This window comes from Molothrus ater, chromosome 6 (assembly GCF_012460135.2).
Source record: "Molothrus ater isolate BHLD 08-10-18 breed brown headed cowbird chromosome 6, BPBGC_Mater_1.1, whole genome shotgun sequence".
Taxonomy (NCBI): Eukaryota; Metazoa; Chordata; class Aves; order Passeriformes; family Icteridae; genus Molothrus; species Molothrus ater.
The window spans coordinates 33,929,424-33,950,008 of record NC_050483.2 but is presented as its reverse complement, the minus strand read 5'-3'; positions in this window follow the sequence as shown (position 1 = coordinate 33,950,008).

Below are 20,585 nucleotides of genomic sequence, written 5' to 3'. Positions count from 1 at the left end.
AGAGGTATATTGAAAACAAGGCACTTTAGCTTATTGAGGCCATGTTTTAAGCCATGACTTAGAAAGATGGTATGATAACAGCAGAGCTCAAATATTTTGTGGGCAGCAAGATGTGCAGTCTCACGAAGTCTTTGAAGCATCCAGTCTGATAGAAGAGATCCTGCTGGGTGTGGAGCTGTAGCCTAAAGGCATCAGAAGTCAAGGTCTTTGTGCAAACTGCAGATATTTAGCCAGAGATATTTTCATGTACTCGAAGAATCACTGACCTGTGGAAGAAGACTGTGAGCCAAACAAAGAACCATGACACTAAGTATGAAAAAAATTTGTCCTAAATGGAAAGTAATGTGGAGTGACAAAAATTTAGTAGCTTTTGAAAGGAAAAGATGTTCATTTAGTTCTCTTTTACATGGGAACTGCAAGAAACATTTAAAAGGAGTAATTTTTTTTTGTGTCCAGCAATCTGCTTTCACATTGTGAATGTACTGGCCATGTCTGGCTTGGACCTAGAGGTCCTTTTACATCAGTTATTCTAAAATATTTTTGTTGGTTTGAGCTGACCAAAACAATGGGCCAGCTGCTTTGCCTAAAGTGCATGGGATTATACTATTTCACCACTGGAGGCACTATGCCCTAGTCTACAAAATTACAGCTAATGAGTTTTCTTAACTATAGATTTTAAAATTAAACCAGAGAATAGCTTTTTGCATTGCCTATGAAAAGAAGTTTGGTATACTACCTCGACTAGAAAAATATTCCTAATAAGATGGAGTATATACTTTAAAAGGAACCATTTCATTTAGCTACAGAAATGTAGATCTAACCTCTGGATCTGTAGCCTTCCTGGCTTTTGTACTGCTGGTGTAGGCTTTTGGTCATTATTGCTTTCTGTGTTACCTAATATGTTGCTGGAAGAAGAAATTTACCTATTACAGTAAGAAATAATGTTTTTTTTTTTTATTTTTCACTGAGCTCCACTTTCTCTAATAATTAAAATGTTTCCTATTTCTTCCCTTTAAAATGTAACTCAAAGGGGAAGTTCCTGGTAAACTACTTTGGCCAAAACATATATCCAAATTCCATATTTTGCCCAGAAACTTCATTAGCAGTTTAAACAAGAACTCCTGAAAGACAGTCCACATAAAAGATTCAGATTTTACTATAAATTAAAAGATGCATTGTGACTACAGGAGTTGTCTAAATTGATGAGCCATTTCTAAATACCTTTGTAGTATGCACAGGTATTTTTAAATACCTATGTAGTATGTAGCATACTTCTAACACAGTCATAATAGATTTTGCTTCTCCATGAAGCAGAACTTGATGCTGGATTCCTGATAAATCATTTCTGTGTAGCAGGACCATAATACTGAGGAAATTATCCATCTTCATGGATGTCTACCATGAAGATGGATAATTTTCATTTTTCAGAAAATCCCCAAATACCATATGAATATTTTATAGTGATGTTTAGCTTTGAGCACCCAACCCAACCTTATAAATGACTCTTCTGCATAATTAGCACATTAGTTACTCTGTAAGATTGAGTCTGATGAATTATTCATACACAGTTCTGCAGAGATTCCGGTTGAGGGTCCTCTGTAAGGGCACATTAAAACTATCCTGTTAAACTTTGAAATAGTAGGGAGGGAAAGAAATGCAGTTGAAAGAGGAGAGAGACACTGAATTTATTGCTGTATGAAGAACATTTTGAAGTGCAAGGGAAGATATCTGCAGGAAAGGGTAAGGTATGTTAAAAAAAAACCCAAAAAATTTCTTTAAGTCCTCAATTTAAAAATCTTTATAAGGATACACAGCAACTTTCTTTGTAGTCTCCAGTGGAATCCAGTAAAAGTGGTTTGAAAAAGCCAAATAGGTGAATTCTGTCATTAATTTGATTTGAACATTTCTATCTCTCTTTTCATAGTCTGTTTCTGGGATACCTTTACCTTTTGAGATGTTCTGATTTTTGGAATAAATGTTTGGCTCATGAAATGCTTGCAATTTTTTGTTGGATACCTCTGCCTGTGTTTAGTCTCCATTACCATTTGAATAAATTGTTGGAGACCTCAAATTAAGTTGTTGGCTTACTGTATGAACATTGGTAACTGGTAAAGTGTTACATAAGGGCACTGTACTTTTCATTAATTTAGGGAGAGTGGCACATGCCTGTTTCATAAGGAATTGTAAGGGCATTCTAAAGCACTTCTTGTTTTAACTGCTTCACTTATTTGCCTTCTTTTCAGGACTGTTTCACTGACATTTTGCTATTAAAAAAATCTGTGTAACTGAAGTAGGTTTAGGAGAAACACAATATTCACTTTGAGTGAATAACTATTACCAATATACAGGTCAAATTTATTAGTTGCATTTATATGACAGCTCTACTTGGTTGTTTTAAGGTCTTTCCCTCCTAGTTTATCCCTAAAGCTATTTTAAAGGCAAGGTATCACCTCAAATTTTTAGGCATCCCCACAGGCACCTGCATGGGACCAGACGAGGACAGAGGGAGTTCAGTCAGTAGCCATTTCAACTCAAAGACAAGAGGATATCGTGCAGCTGTCAGCCCTAACCAGTACAAATAGTACTGAAGCCAGACAATGGGAAAGAGCCTAGCTCTGATAAGAACATATCTTGGTTACAATGAAGCTCTCAAACCAGAAGTTTTCTTAAAAATTAATAATGTATGTTGGTGACAGAAAGCTATGATTTTACTTGAAGCTGTTTCTAGAATTTAGGAAAAAATCCTGTCTACTCCTTCAAAACACACACAAAAAAAAATTGGATTTTGATGACAAAGTTTACCCATTCCATCAAGGTCTTTGCATCTGTTGCCACATATCATGTTTCTGATTTTGGTTTCATTAAGAATACACATCCTTATTATACTGTCTCTGAAATGTTATGAGTGACCCTGGTGAGGCCATACCTATAGTGCTGTGTCCAGTTCTGGCCTCCCCAGTACAGGAGATACATCAGTATACTGGAGGGACTCCAGTGGAAGATCAAGAAGGTGATTTAGGGACTGGAGCATCTCCCCTATGAGGAAAGGCTGAGAGAGATGGGACTGGAGACAAGAAGGCTCAAGGGGCATTGATGTACATAACTGGAGGAAGTATGTAAACAAGATTGAGATAGGCTCTCTTAGGTGTGTCCAGCGACAGGACAAGAGGCAAAGGGCTGAAAATTGAAAGAGAGGAGATTCTGTCTAAACATAATAAGAATATTTCACTGAAGGTTGACTGAGCACAGGCACTGGTTGTCCACAAAGGTTAGGGAGTCTCCATCGATTGAAGACACAGTCCTCTCCAGAAATCTCTTTGAGTTACTTATGAAATGGGTAAATTCTGCTAAATCCTTTAATATTTGTTTCAAAAAGTTGTCTTCATCCCTGTCTCAAAAAAACAAAACAAAAAACAAGAATAAAAGCAAAAACAAAAACAAAAGAACAAAAAAAAAGAGAGGTTTCCACAGGTGAATGTTGTGTAAAATGGCACAGATTTCATACTCTGGGCCTAGATTTCTGCGTAGTAGTGTTTATGACACAAACCCATCTGGTTTGTGTGGTCATGACTCCCTCTAGTGATGTCTACACAGTCTACCATATTCTCATACCAAATGGATTCCTGAATTAAGTGCCCCATCTCTTCATGTACTCACTGAACTCCATAATGACTGTTAAGTAATGATTTATTCACATATAGGTTTTATCAGCCTTAATTCACTGTGAGTCAGATCTGGTGACATTTACATACGCTAGAAAATTTGAAAATAAACTGTGGAAAAAAAATGAGGGCATGATTTTTAGAATGAAAGAAGTTATTTCCTAATGTGACATAAGGAAAAAATATCAAAAGTCCTGTAAATTTTAGTAATTTTAATGAAAAAGTTAATTGAAAATTACTGTTATGGTGGAAGTAAAACTTAAATGCCAGAAGATATAGCATATGTATTGGACATCTCAGTTTAACTGAGCACTAATGTTAGGCAACACTCAATCACTGAAAATATCTGTAAATATTTGTTCTGCTCGTAAATATCCTGTGCTTTTTACGGACAAGTGTTTTTCTGTGAATCTGATTTTCTGCTGCCCAGTGGAGTGTGACTACAACTGCTTTGTTTATTGCCAAGGCTGTGGGGTGTTCCAGTGAATAGTAACATGCAAACCAATTTCTACCCCCAAGGAAGGAAAAATAAGAAATTAATTCCTTTATCTCTGACTTCTAATACCAGACGTGGGACCCTTAATTCCATTCACAGGATCTTATCCAAAATGAACAGATTAAAACCAAACCACAGATGTGCCAATGGAATAATACAACATTGAAAGAGTTGTTGTTGAAATGAGATCCTGTTGCATTTATCTTTTCACCAAATCACTGTGTATGGGACTAAGGTCACTTTGTCAATCTAACTTCAATTTCAGACTTGTATGAAACAGTGACAATGCTTTCTGTAATCTCAGTTGTAGAACTTTATGAATCTGTACCAAATTCAAGTAGGGGTCTAAACCAAATAGTCTCTGGTGAATTAACAACAATAAAACACCCCTGAGTGATAGTTCAGGACAAAAGAACATGTCCACTGAGAGCAATGCTCCAAATACAGGCAGTAGATAAGTGATTAAGATTAGAATATTAAGGAGGCTTATTGTTCCTGCCTTGTGTATCGCCTTATCTCCACCTTGAGGATGGTATTACATGCACTAAATTTGCTTAATGAATGATCAATATTCTTTCATTTCTAAACCAGAATGAGCCACAGGACCTTTTACAGATGAGACACCTTGCATGTTCTTTAGAAGCCAAGCTTGTGAAATGAGATCACTATGAAATAATGTATTCAGCACCCAAAAATAGTGCAAAATGCCTTAGAGAAATAAATCTCTAAGTCTTCATATAATAGGAGAACACCTCCTTTAGAAAATGCTTTATAGTTTTCTTTGGAAAGATGCAAACATGCTTCTGAAAACAGAACTCAGTGGGTTAAAGTTCACCAGAGGCAATTTATCCGGTATACTGAACCTCAATGTGTAGCTCACAAATTGATCCATATATATAGAACTGAAATGACAATAGGTAGAATTTTATTGTGCTGGATATCTGAGAGAGCAGCAAAACAGTCATTCAAAGTTTTAAAATAATCACAAGTTGTCCCCTTATTATCTCTTCATTAACATCTTGCCCTAAATCCCCTCTGTCTTCATTAATTTTTAATTTTTAATTCAAATGTTCGTTTAAAGTAGATGATAATGTTGTTATTTGATTTATATTTATTTGCCCAATTATTTAGATTAGTCATGACATGTTGTTAGATAGAAGAATTACCTGTGACATTAGCATAAGTTAACAAAGAAAGGTCACTTTTCAAAAAATTAAAATATGTATGTGAAATAATTGTTCCATTAAAACAGAACCCCATCCAATGAGGTCATGAACAGTTCCAGAGATGGTTTCTTTGGGCAACCTGTTGCAGTGCCTCACCACCCTCACAGTAAATAATTTCCTCCTAATAACTAATCAAAAACTGTGCTCTTTTGGTTTAAAGCCAGTCCCCCTTGCACTAGATGCCCATGTAAAAAATACATCTTCATCTTTCCTGTAGGCCCACTTTAGTTAATGGAAAGACAGTTGAAAGTCTTCCTGGAGCTGTCTCTTTTCCAGGCTGAACAGACTCAACTCTCAGCCTGTCTTCATAGGAAAGGTGTTCCAGATCTTCTTGTGTTGGGGGCCACAGAGCTGGATGCAGTACTGAAGGTGGAGCACCACAAGAGCAGAGTGGAGGGGAGGAATAACTTCTCCTGACCTGCTGGCCACTCTGCTTTTGATACAGCCAAGGATAGGGTTGGCTTTCTGGGCTGCAAGTTCACACTGCTGCATTGTGTTGAGCTTCACATCAATCAGCACTCCCCCAAGTCTTTCTCCCCAGGGCTTCTTTCAATCTATCCTGTGCACAGCCTGTATACATTTTTGGAATTACCCCAACCTGGCTGCAGGACCTTGCACTTGACCTTGTTGAACTTTATGAGGGTTTCATGGACCCATCTCTCAAACTTGCCAAGACCTCTCTGGACAGCGTCTTCCCTCCAGCACGTCAACTTCAGCACACAGCGTGGTGTCATTGGCAAACTCGCTGAGGCTGCTCAGTCCCTGCCTTTGCTTTCTGTGCTTTGCCTAGTTTGTCTGGAGCACTTGTCATTGAAGACTGAGGCAAAAAACTTATTAAGTACCTCAGCCTTCTCCATATCCCAATTACCCAGATTTCCCATTTCCTTCCAAGTACCCAGATTTCCCATCTCCTTCCAGGTCCACATTGTTCTTAGTCTTTGCTTTATAACCAATGTACCTATAGGAGCTTTTCTTACTGCCTTTGACATCCCTGGCCAGGTTGAATTCTGTCGGGGCTTTAGCTTACCAACCTGGTCCCTGCGTGCTCAGGCAATTTCTTTGTGTTGCTCCCAGGTTACCTGTCCCTTCTTCCATCCTCTCTAGGCTTCCTTCTTCTACTTGAGTTTATCCAGGAGCTCCTTGGTCATTCATGCAGGCCTCACAGCATTTCTGCTAAATTCCCCTTTCCTGAGAGGCATCACTTCTGAGCTTGGATGAGGTGATCCTTGAATATCAACCAGTTTTCTTGGACTCCTTGCTCTCCCAGGCTTTTCCTGTGAATCAGGCAGATCCCAGAAGAGGACAAAGCCTACTCTCCTGAACTCCAGGATTCATTTGCTGCACACCCTCCTTACTGCCCGAAAGGTCTTGAAGTTCAACATTTCATTTTCACTGCAGCCAAAGCTGTCTTTGTGTTTCACATTCCCCACCCAGTCCCTCCTTGTTGGTGAGAACAAGGTCTGGCACTACACCTCTCCTTGTTTTCTCCCCTATCACTTGGAGAAGGAAGTTATCAGCACAGTCCTGGAACCTCCTGCATTGTTTATGCTCTACTGTGTTGTCCCTCTGAGAGATAACAGTGTCTAATATTTTCTATAAGTGGGTTAATGTTTTAGGCTGTTCTATACTCCTAATTAGATCAGTGGCATGATCTTTCTTTTTTAGTTGTTTATCATACTTCTATCATTCTCAAGGTTGTCTTAACTCTATCCTTGGAGCAGTCCATTTCCACATACTATACTGTGACCTGTCATTTTTTATTGACAGATGGTTAAACACTCCTGTTGCCACTGTAATTTACTACAGAAAGTTTTCAGTAGTATCAGAAGTGCTCATTCCTTCAAATTATTACCTAAGCAACAAGTTTAACTTCTGCAATTGTATGGTTGATGTCTCCTAAATTATTTCCTTGTAAGAAGAAAGACTTTTTTTCATTGTTTCAGTCATCCAAGTCATTCATGTGTCCATAAAAGACCATCTAACTTCAGTCTGTTGTGTGCTTTCCGCCTCAGCAGTGACTGACTTCTTGATGTCTTCCAGGATTGTCCCTAATAGAATAGTGATTGTTTTCATTACATGGTCAAGGGCATCCTGTAATTCACTGGTAACTTTCATTCAATATAGTGTGCAACTTCTCTGTGTGAAGTATCCATTCCCAAACAAGTGCAACGATGCCAGAACTCAGTAGGAAATGAGCATTTTTAAATACTGTTTCCAGTGCCTTATTTTGGAATCAATGGCATTCTGCAGAACAATGCTTACATTGTCCAGTTTATTGTTCTGCCATTTTTGTATACTTGCCATTTTTTATATTTTGCTTTAAAGGAAGCTATCAGAAGCACTATTAAACTTAATTTTTTAAGAGATGCACTGTGTTGAAAGTTTTGAACTTTTTCTAAGAGGCTTACTGGCATCATTATTTTTGGTGAAAGAAAATCTCCTACAATATGGAACTGAAGAAAAACTATTTTTATTTCAATTATATACATCTCAGAGCACAGGGAAAACAGTGATAATCTGATTCAGCTTAAGTACAGGTTTTGTTTTGGACAGTGGTGTATGACAGCTGCATCGATAATATTATTTGTGCTGAAAAGGATTATTTGGCTTCTTGCAATGATGTTACAAAATATACACACAGGTGCTCTCTTTATGGCAGTCTATTTCAATGTCTCTGCCACCAGTTGGATTGCTGTACAGTTCACTGAAAAGAAATTGATTATTCTCACAGAGGCTCTGTCAGTCTTACCACAGAGTGGTATTTGGTCTTGCTATGTGTCATGGCTAGCAGCCACTCATGCTTTATTATGCCAAATGCTGGGGAGGATCTGCAAACATGATATCCTCTCCACCATCAAGAAATTGTGTGATGGCTAAGCATCAGATCAATACACAGCTTCTCTATCCAAATGCAGCTTGTTTTGCAATAGGGTGTTTTGTGGTGATAGGTGGTTTAAATTGTCACTAAAATTTATATAGAAAACAGAAAAAAAAAAGAGAGCCTGATCATTTCTTCCATGAGAAAAGAGCATCAACCATCTGATTACATTTCATATACTGATCTGCACTTAGGTAGTAGGATAAGATTGACCTTGCAGTTTTTAATGAATGCTTCTAAGGACGTGGAAACTGCTTTTTCCCTTGCAAACCTGCAGATATCAGTGAAGGAGAGTAGTCTGAAGGAAAAGAAGCAAGACAAGATACAGTGCTCAAATCAAGAGGTATTTAAGGTGAACAAGATACAATCAGTTCATGAGAGTTTTAGCTGAGCAACACCTCTGTATTTCTGCTTTGCTAGCAGAGAGAAAAATCAAAACCACATGGGTTTTTAATGTACTTTATGGAGGGCATAAAGAGAAGCTGAATGACATCTGTGAACAGCTGAGGCCAGGGAGGGGGATGATGTGGTGAGGGCAGTTGAACAGCATTCGATTATCTCTGATTTACAGATTTCATTGTAATTTTTTTTTAATTTCATTTTTATTTTATTTCTTTACATTTTCTATTATCACAGGCTTCTGTGGCCATTTTTATTGTACCAGTGCCCTCCACAGTTACACAGTAGGTATCTTTTACATATATGCACAATTTTTGTTTTATTCATAACTTTAGTTCATTCATTTCCTGTAATTCCACTGATCCTATCAAAGTAATTCTGTTCTCTGTTTAATCAATCTCTGATTGATTTCCATTCCCCTTCCTATATCATTGTTTCTGCTATACATTGCCACTACTAATGCACCTTCTTTTTCATTCCATTTTGGTGTAACTCCACAAAGGTATTGATTTTATTTTGTGTTTCCTGTTATTCAGATCCTGCTAACTGACCAAATTACAAATGTTTGTTTTGTTTCTAACGGATCTTATGTGTTGGCAAGAATGATTACTTTAAACCTGCTGATTACTTATGCTGTTTGCTAAATATTTATTAACTACTTATCAAAGAAAGTGGTGAGTTTTTCAAACCCCATTTATACAGGAATGTGGGAATTGCATCTCTGCTTTCTGTATTAAGTTGGAAAACTCTCTGGTTCACATAAGAGTCCCTTGAAGACTGTCCAAGCTTCCAAAACTGTTGTAAATGACCTCTCTACAACACCGCAGAGATGCAAAACTCGAAGGACATAAGAGCTCAGGTCACATATCTTCGTCTCATTGCCCTGTCCTAGAATACAATGATAACACTGTCTTTGTTAAAGCAGATCAAATGCATTTGAATCAGTAGTCTGAATTATGATGCTGATAAAATCTCAAAAAAAATGCTTTTACACCAGTATTTGCCACTATAAATAATTTTTTGTTCCCACAGCTACAAACTGAGAGATGGAAAGCAATGTCAAACTCTCAAAGTCACATGACTATCTTAAAATTCACTAAATAATTAAAAGATCACTTAATTGGTTACATTTGCAACTTTAAATAGTAATTTTTTAATCTTAAATTCTGACATCTTATTTGTTAGCAGGAGTAATACATGGAGTTAATTGAGGAGGTCTGGACAATGTACTTTTTCCCTAGATAATTCATTGAATTTTACATAAATAATGTAAAACTCTATTTGCTTGTGTAGTAGTTTTTCAGCATTCCTTTCACTGCAGAGACTGTCTGAAAGATGGAATCAGTTCAGTAATCTGGAAAATGAGCCCCTAGGAGAAAGAATGCAGAAAAGAAACTACATAGTCACTTGAAGTTTTCTATGATATATCAGGCATGAGATTACTAGGGAACAAATCAGGTAACATCTAATACTATTTTAGATCAGATGTCTGCTCTGCAGCTGACTTTCCAGAAGGGAGCAAGGCTGATTTGTGTCAGTGCCATATTTTCACAATCCAATGTGATTGAATACATTAAGGCTTCTGAAATACTACCAGATACCTACTTTTTGACACTAAACAGCTCTACAGAGACCATAAGCAATTCTGTGATTTTCAGGAAGAAATTTTATTTCCTTGCTTTGCCAACTTCTTTTGATACAAAGAAGTATCATTGCTTTACACATTATGCTGAAAATACTAAATTGAAACACAGATATACACATACTTAGTGATAACTTAAAAATGCTTAACCTTTTTTAAACTCCTGACTTTCATATAGAACTGTACAAAGACTATTGCTGGGAAGTTTTACTTGAGAATTTTGAATTCCCAAAATCAGGACAGTCAAGACGAGGAGTTAAAGGAATTCCTTTCCTCTTATTTATGAAACCTGGTTTCTCAGCTGAGGACATCTACTGGAATTCAAACAAGCCCAGGTATTTTTCAGGTTTTTTCTTAGTAAATAATTGACAATATTATAATTTTTTCCTTTTTGCTAATTGAAATGCCTTCTCTCAAGGATCTCTTCTCAATCAGTTGTCTTTTCTGTGACACATATACAAATAAAAAAATTAGCAGAGAAGAAAAAAAAACCCTGACTGACTTTGACATTTAGATCAAAATGTTTATTAACTTGTCCTGATTATCACCTTTTGAAGAGAGAAAGATATATTGTATTACATAAATTGAATTTCTAGTTCCAGCAAAATGGAATAAGGACTGTGTATCATATTCTTCTATGCTTCTCCTATACCTATTTCTTTTTCATACAGAAGAAAAGGACATGAAAGTTTTTTCACAACTTTTTTGGGTACTCATCGAGAATTGCAAAAATATTTATATTTCATCTCCCTTTAATGGGTGAGTTCTATCTATCTCTGTCTATCTGTTTGGCTATTTTGATAGCCAAACAGATTTGATTTGATTTTGATTTTTGGTTTATAAAGCAACATATTATGCTCTGAGATGACTGCATTAAAATGTGTCCCTCTAGAGCAATATATGTTGCCGACACAGCTGGTTATTTGGTAACCCGGGGAGCTGAAAGATGATGTTTGTTTGAAATTAAAGTTTGTCTGGTTTTATAGCACTACTCCATAAAATGTGTAATTCAGCATATAAAATTTTGGGAGAAATATGTTTGGTTGCAAAAAAATAAAGGGAACAAACATTTTCAGAGCAAAGTTCTCTTTTAGGTACACATTTTTCTATTTCTGTTTTTCTGTTCTTTGGGTTTTTTTTCCATCCTACAGAAGTAAAAGTAATCTTATTCTTCCAATATACACCTGGGGAACAGCAGAAAAAAAAATAGGACAAATATCACACAACCTGTGATACACTTCTGAGAGAAAAAAGGGAGAAAATAATGTTGCTTTAAAAAATTGAATGTTCCCTCAGTAACAGGTGATAAAACAATAGGAAATATCCTCAAGTTGCACCAGGACAGATTTAGAATGTATATAAGAAAAAATATCTTCACTGAAAGGGCTGTCAAGCTTTGGAACAGGATGCCCAGGGATGTTGCTCATGCATCTCTGTAAGTATTCAAAAGACAGAGAGATGGGGCACCTAAGGACAGAGTTTAGTGGTGGATTTGGCAGTGTCAGGTTAATGGTTGGACCTGATGATCTTAAAGGTCTTTTCCAACTTACAAGATTACATGATTCTGTGTTCCTGGTGCTAAAGGTTGCTGAAATCTGTAGTATCTATAACCAAACAATGGAGTATATCTTAAATCAAGGGTAGTTCTGTGCTGATATTTCTCTCTCTTCAATTCATGAGCGTATCAACCAAAATGTCCAGAAACAGATTTTTGAGATCATATTAATTTTGATGTGCAGTGAGAAATCAAATGCTTGTCTTTTCAAGGTCCCAGAAAGGTTTACTTATGTAAGTGACACTCCAAGTATTGAAGAGGCCAATTAGATGAAGCTATTTTTGAAGTATTAAATTCAAGGAAACGTTTCTTCTCCTGTGTACTTGGTTCTTTCAGAAGCCATGAGTGTCTGAGAAATTCTAAATATCTTTAAGATTCTGCAGCAGTTTCTGAGCAGACTTGGCAGGTTCTCTCCCCCATTCTGTGATACCACAAAGCATAATTGGATTAGTCTACATCAAGTGGCTATCAATGATAAAAACAATACATTAAAAAAATCACCTAAAAATAATGTTTTTCAACCAGATGTTAAATCAAGTAATTTATTTGTTTTATTGCACATTTGCATAATAGGGCAAACCAGAAATTCTCTGTAACAGATGTGCTAGTGGCAGGGAGATTTGATTACTGGCATCTATTATTAATCACTGCACAAATCTTAAATGATTTGTTTCAACAGTTTGATCAATTTACATCCAAGTACTTCATTTATGCACAAAATGTGGAGATAAAACATCTGTTCACACCTTTACTAGCAGCCCTGATTTTTTAATAAGGTTGAAGTTTGTGTTGAGGAAGACACAAGAGACTGACAACTTTGGAAAGATTTCACTGTTTCTGAGAATAACTCAGAACTGAAAGGCATTTCATGTTGGCAATAACATCTCTATGGTGCTTCTTTTGACCTGAAAAAATAGGAAAACAATTTTCTAGAATTATCAAAACTTTCACAAATTTAATTAAGGACATTTTGATTATGTCTTGGGATCTGTGTACAAATTGTTTAAACTCTGGTAAATGAAAATGTGTATCTTTAACATTAAGTATCTTGAATTTTGTTACAAGTTTTTTCTAGCTTAGAAATTTACTTGCAAGTTCCTAGTGGTTAGAAAAACAAACACTTTATTTTAATTAAGTTTTTTTTTATTATTTTAATTGTTCCAAAGGAGGCAAAATGATACATATGCAGCACAGACTACAAATGGTAGGATCTTTGTACTTCAATACATTTCAGACAAGATGTGTAATCTTCCTGTCTAAGGGTCAGAACTTAAAATTGTTTATATTTGTCTCATTAATGCATCTGAATTGTTGGATTGACTATCATTGATAGCTATTTTCTTGGTGAAGGTGATATTCTAGATGGAATAAATCCTGAGATGAAATGAAAGCCACATTGCCAGTTGTATAATACGTAATTTCTGCTGCCACAGAATACAGTTCATGTTCATGTTCAGACACAAAAGTGGATGAAGCATAGTGCTGTCATATAATTTATAGCAGATTGAATCACAGGGCAGATAGGTTTCTAACTTTGTACCACTTTTAAGACCAAAAGAAAGAGATGCAGATATTCCCTCATGGTCCTGTGTCCCACAGGAAATCAGGAACCACACTGGATCTGTTGCTCTCTGACTGTATATGTGCTGTACTGCATCTCTTTCCACTGAGTTCAGGTGCCTTCTGAAGGCAAATTACCTCATAACCAGCACAAAAGATGATACTGTTGCCTAAGGGTTAAATTACTTTCTACCTGCTGACCACATTTGAAGCATAAGTTTGTAAGCATACCAGCAAGGAAAAGTTAAAGTGCTCCAGATCTGAGCAATATGAACATAGTCTTATCTGCCATAGAGATGACTCTCACACACTGAGTAGATCTGCCTGAGGTACATACAGTTTTTCCACAGGAAATAAATGGATCCAATCAGTGTTTCTAGGTTTTATACATCACATAGATCAATCAGCTACAATATAAGATAGAGAGCTAAAAAGTGATTTTGTTTCAAAATACAGGATTTCCAATCGGTATTTTAATAGATCAGATTTTAACAGATTTTATTATATGCCTCAGAAAAAAAAAAAAAAGTGAAGAAAGTATATTTTCCTCATCAAATTGGTAACTATTTTGACCTGATAGCATTCATGAATATTTCAGCTCTGAGTTAAAAATACCACCTGCTATGATTCCCCTTATACTTTCATACACACTCATCTTGTAAGAAATATTTATTTTTGTTTGCCCTTTAACTTTTATTATTAGAATTTTTCTTTTTTTTCCAATTGAAAAAACCTTCCTTTAGAAGTTTTTTCAAAGTATGTTCACAACTTCCTGAGGGGCAAAAACCCAAACAAAAAAACCCCAACACAACAGCAGCAGATAGAAACACAAGAAAAGGCTTATAAATCAGGGTTATGAGTGGTTCAGTAATTCCAATATGAGCTATAGGACAAAATATCTAAGGGAGTAAGAGGGTAATACAATCCAGACAACAAACTTAACTCTATTACAGATACACAGCCATCTCCAAAGCTATTACTACAGTTGCCTGAGGTGTCTGTCGAGAAGCCAGATGTCACTCCTCCATAACTTAGTGTCTTATGATTGTCATTTAATCTGAAGGAGAAGGAAACATCGTGTTTAGATGCAGCAAATATAAACCCTAACTTCCACTGCATTCCCAGTTTGTTTTATAAAACCATAAAATGTGAATTTCAAGGCCACCTTTAATGCTCAGGTTATCTAGCTTAATTGTATTCAACAGCTAGCCTTATTTTTTTCAGACTATTTTTATTAGTTTTGAATCTCTTGTATCCACTGAAACTCTCTTATATTTTCATACTACATCCCAAAAGCATGTAACACATACTCTTGAGGTCATGCTGTGACAACCAAACTGACGGGCTGTGGCAAAGTCTTCATATTATTAAGTAAATAAGAAAGGGCTTAGGTCATTGATATCTTAGGTTTCCAAACCACTTTAAAGTATTACGGGTCTTGGGGACACTGAATGGAAATAGTGATCTTAATGCTCTAGTTTCTAAAACTGAAAGTTAACCTCCATATAAACCCTAATTAATCCAACAGAAGAAATCCACTCCAATTAGAAAAAAGAAGAACAAAGTTGTCTGCATTGTCATCAGCTTTTTCTCAGGGCTGCAGGCTCTGGAATAAGCTACTCTTACAACACTTTCCATTTCTATTTCAAAAGATATTTTGTTTGCCATACCTTTGAAGTCATGGCAGTATCCAGAATAAGGTGGTCATTTGAAGTGCTGGATTTCCAATCCATAACTGTAAAACCAAACCTAATCCTAACACATAGATGAAATTAAAAGCCCCATCTATACAAAATAAATGACAAAAGATATTGGTTTATAAGAGAAAGAATGTTGTTCTTGTCAGCTGAAGCCAAGGACTTATATTCTCTATTGTTCTACTGATGAGTTTTCTAACCATAAAACAAGGTTAGGGTTTGGGATTAGTGTTTGGAATGTACATATATCTGCCTAGTTTATTGCTTTATGCTATACACCCCCAAATACAGGAAGAGATCAGGGTATTGATTGACACCAAGAACTTCTGCTACTATTTTTAATGGTGTAATATTTCTTCTAGTTATAGCTAAAGTTAAGACAAGGGCAAGCAGACAAGAGTATGCATACTGCTTAAAGCCAAGGATTTCTTTTCTTCTTCCTCTTCTTTCAATAGGTCTTGTGGGCATAGTTCAGTCTGGGGAAAAAAAAGTCTCAAGAACACAAATTTTTAAAATCAATTTTTCATGGACTTATAAAATAAGAAAGAACTAGAGGGCCTTTTCCTGGGTTCTTTTTTATTAAACTTATTTGGATATGAACAGATTTGGCCTAATTTAAAAATACAGTGATTATTTTGAGTATGAGTTTTAAGTAGAATAAGATTTCATCCTTTGGCTTGGAAAGGACCTTAAAAAACACCTTGTTCCCATGCCCTGCCACGGTCGAGGACATTCGCTAATCTGTTCCACTCTCCCCACACCCTCAGAGTAAAAAATGCCTTCCTAATATCTAACCAGAAAAACCCTCCATCAGTTTAAAAACATTACCCCTTGTCCTATCACTACACTCCCTGATAAATAATCCCTCTCCAGCACTCTTGTAGGCCCCCTTAAAACACTGCAAGGCCATTAAATTTACATTCCTTTATCTCAAATGCAATTAGTCAGTTTTCATTCACATAAAAGAAGGAAGGACCCAGGTCCTATTGACATACAATGATTCAATGATTCTTTGGTGGTGGAAATATTTGATGACTTTAAAAGTCCTTACTGTATCCCATAATAAAAAGTAACTTTATTTTTTACCCATTTTTGCATGTCTGAAGATGTTTAACCAAACTATGGCAATATATTTGCCTTTTTCTTCCTCTGAAAATGGATCAAAAAATTATTTGAACCATTCAATCAGGTTTTTTCATTTTTCATTTTTTTCCTAAGCAGTTATTTCTCAAGCTGAAAACTTCCATTTTTATAATGGCTCAGAAGTAATTGTTTGAGGTTTGGAAACTGAAATATGTGGCTAGCTATTAAAGAATATAATTTGGTGGGAAAAGAGAGGACTATGGAGAGGGCTTAATCTGTTTCCCATTTCAAAATATGAAATGTACTGCTGTTTCCATAAATAGACCATGTTTAAAAGAACAAGTGTGTCACTCAAACTTTATAGGTTCACAGTCTGTGGATGGACTGATCTCTGCAATCATTAAGTCTGCTTCATGTATTCTTCTTGGTTCTGAATTTAGGCATAGTAAAACATGAAACAGATTCTTTGTGTGTAAGGTAGGCCTCTTTCTAGTTTAATAACAGTGACTCTAGCTGAGGAGAGTCACTTGTCATGCTTGTTGAGTTTCAACACTTATTACATTCCCTAGACCTTTGTTTTTTCACTAACCTGGTGTTTGAGACAGGCACAGAGAATGCTTCTAGCCCATGACTGCTGGATTATGCAGACACAGGGGCTGCACAAGAGGGTCTCTCCCTACAGTCTGGGTGATACAAACCGTATGGAATTTGCATGTGTGTCTTGTAGCAGAGCCTGTCCCATTGTCCCAGCCATGAACAGGGTAGGTGGAGACAAACCAGGACAGACAGATTGCTAAGAAAAATCCATAGTGATGAGATCTGTCTGAGGAGAAGTTGGGAAATGAAATCAGTGGGTCCAGGTTAGAGCCAGTCCTGGAGAACACAGTGAGGGTCAGACACAACACCACAATTTTTGGGCAGGTCTATAGGCACATCTGAGTTCAAGCTGGGGAGTTCATTATCTGGGTCAAGTTGAGGGTCCAGACCAACAGGGTGCATGACTGTGACACAGTTTGAACTCAATTTCAGGCACATTTCAGAGGGAGACCTCTAGCTTTTCCACATCTATTATATGGAAGGAGTCAGAATAAAAGTAACATAATTTCCACTGTAAGAGAAGTTACATATGATCTTTTTTTTGAAATGGGTCTGATATGATTTCTTTGGCATTTCTCATTTTGCAATATAAAATTGCTACACTTGAATTTTAAGAATCTGCAATTATAACTAAACTGTAGCTCTTCTTTTAAAAGTGTTATATAGTGAAAATGACAGTATAACATATTTTAAATATTTATTTGTTACCCTATCACATCTTGTGCTTTTGTTTCATGTATTTTCCTTGAAAATACTGAAATTCTAATATGTAAAGAAGATGAGGTGCATGTTTTGTGAAAACAAGATTTGCTACTGAAAAAAAAGAGATTGACTAGTATGGAATGCACTGAACCTTAAGGTTTGTTGAAGCTGTTTTTCTTGACAAACCAGTATTTACTGATATGATATAGCTACCTGATGCTAAAGGATCATGAACCTATATTCTATTCTGAATGAACACAGAAGGGTTTAAACATGCACACAAATCATAATGACTAAATATGGTTGACTAAACTATGCCAGTGAAATATATGCACATATGTAAAAAGGCAATTGTGCTGAAGCCATGCATATGCATGAACAAGATGAATAATTGCATGTGCAGGCTACCACCAGTGCGTGAAATTACCTGTTTTGCAAGTGTAAATTAGTGTTTTGTATGCCCATTTACCTGTTTGCTGTCCTTATATTTGTTGTGTTCAAGTTAACAGACTGTTTGATAATTTATGTCTTAGGATACAAAAAAAAGAGTGAAAGGAAAAATACCAATATTAATCTTTAGAAGAAATAAAAATGAAAATATTTTTCATTCCTATACTAGAGATGTAATATTCATGTCATTGAATGTCTGCAAAACATATTTGTAAGATATATTAAAATCATATAGTGTTAGTGCTATCCTCCAGAACAGCCAGTGCTTCAGAACATATGCATGAAGATTGATACAGTTCATTGCACAGTTAAAATAACTAAAACTTGCAATAAGAACATGACTGTCATTTTAATGCTAAATTTTTAAAATATATTTCATTTAGAACAAAGAGAACTCAGAATAGTTAATATGCTTGAGATTAAAAACTAAAAAAGAAAATCAGATATAAAACCCATTTGTCTTCAAAATGCTGTATAATTGCAAAATATTTTATAATCCCTAAATCTGCTTTGTATTGACCCCACAATTTACCTGTGACACGTAAGTCACTTATAGCAATCATGCAGTTCAATTCCATTAGCTGCAACATTACAGGAGCTGGCATTTCCAGACCAGAACAAAACACTGATTTTTAGTTTCATTCTTGGTGAGACAGCAATGCAGTAATGCTGCCACCTGATCTGAAAGTAACTATACATTACTACTCTTAGGATCACAGCACTATCATTTCAAGTTTTCCTAGTATCCTTTGAAACTACTACTGTGTAACTAATTTCCTTTATGTGCAACTGTTATAGTCCTCAAATTAATGCAACCTAAAAAGACAATAAGTTTGAAATCAATAGCACTCATATTTTGTTCTTCCTGTTGGAGTACATGGCAGTATTATTACCTGTGAATCTTCATTCTATACATTTAGGGCACAATTAATTGAAGTAGAGACAGTCTCATTTTTTACTTCTCTTAAAGTCTCCTGAAGTACTCCCACTGAAAATAGCAACAGATTTATGTTTAGGGGTCTTTTATATCCTCTCTAAACATTCAGACAAATTATCAGACACAGTTCTTCCCCTTCCCCACAAAACTGAATTAAGTGGCATCATAAAAAATACTCAGTGACCAATACCAAACAATAAAAGAAAGTTTTAATTTGCTCAATTTATACAAGAACAAAATGAGCAAAATATTATGGGCATATCTCTTAAAGAATGTAATACACTGGAAAAAAGCATCCAAAATTTTCCCTGAGCCTAAAAGTCTTATCAGTGTTTTGCAAATTTCCCGATTGCTTTTTGCAGCATTCTGTATTTTTCCTGAACATATGTAGAAGCCAGTTTTGGAGACAATTTAGCAAAGGCTCTCTGTGAGAATAACAGTGCTGAATACAAAAAGTACCTTGGGGGCACCTTAACCCTTTTGCATGAAACTCATTTGAGGTAGAAGTATTCAGTCCTGAAAGCTTCTGTAGGCCAAGGGTTCTGAACCCTTGTGCTTGCAAAGTCCAAATTGATGAGGAAGATGAATTTTAGGTGAATGAAAGGAAGTGGTTTCTTTTCGGAGTAAAGAGAAGAGGCTGGACCCAGGCTGACTTCCTTTAAATCTAATAGTGGTGTCTAAAGTACTGGTTGGGGTTTGTAAACTATTGCCCCAGCTCACAGCTTCTCCAGTAGATGTGTATCTGTATGTATATAATGTATATTATGTACATAATGTATATATATTATGTATATATTGTATATATATCTGTATGTATATAATGTATATCACATTAAGATGTGTATCTGACAACTGTAAGAGTGCCAAAGATAAACCAGGCAAACTACATGAAACAATAGACATGGAAAGCTACATGAAAAGATCTGGGGATGGCATAGTCATGTTTTTCCTCATTGAGAAGACCTTTTTACCTAGCCTGGAACTGAGTCTTCTTCTATTTTTGCTTAAATAACCCTAGTATTCCTGCTTGCTTCCTAAAGCCAGAAGTGGTTCTTATGAAACCCCTTATCTCTTCACTTTATAAGCTTAGAGAAATACACTGCAGAAGACATTTGCCTTTACAAGCCTCAGCTGGGTATTGCCAAATTTATCCATGTGAAATCCAGAGCATGGGTGGCCCAGCTGGCAAAATGCAGACATTCAGTGTTGATACAATGGAAAGTATTTCCATATGAGAAAATGAACAAGTCTATCTTCCCTCTCTTTCCTTCAAATTTCCAGTTGCTAATTTTCTGGAACCATAGAATACTCTGTTAAACCTTCTTATTGGACTACTCTCTGTTTAATAATAAAGTAAAATTGACCATAGTCAACCTATAAAATAAATGATACAGTAAATCTCTGCTTCAATAGTGTGACATTAAAGATTTTATTTGCTTATGGTTTATTTCTGTCATATTTTTGATTTGTTGGCCTAGAAAATAATTAATTGATAACAGTATCTTGTTTACTGCAAAGTATTGAGTAAAGAAGCCCACACAAATGATGATAGCCTCTAATTACCATTCTATTTAGTTTAATGAAAGGCCTGCATCAAAGGGTCTAACCCCAGAGGACTTTCTAAAGTAGGATTTATGCTTTTCTACTTTAGTCTCCTTTTTTTTTCCCTTGAAGCTTTAAAGGTTTTCGATGTTTTGGGCT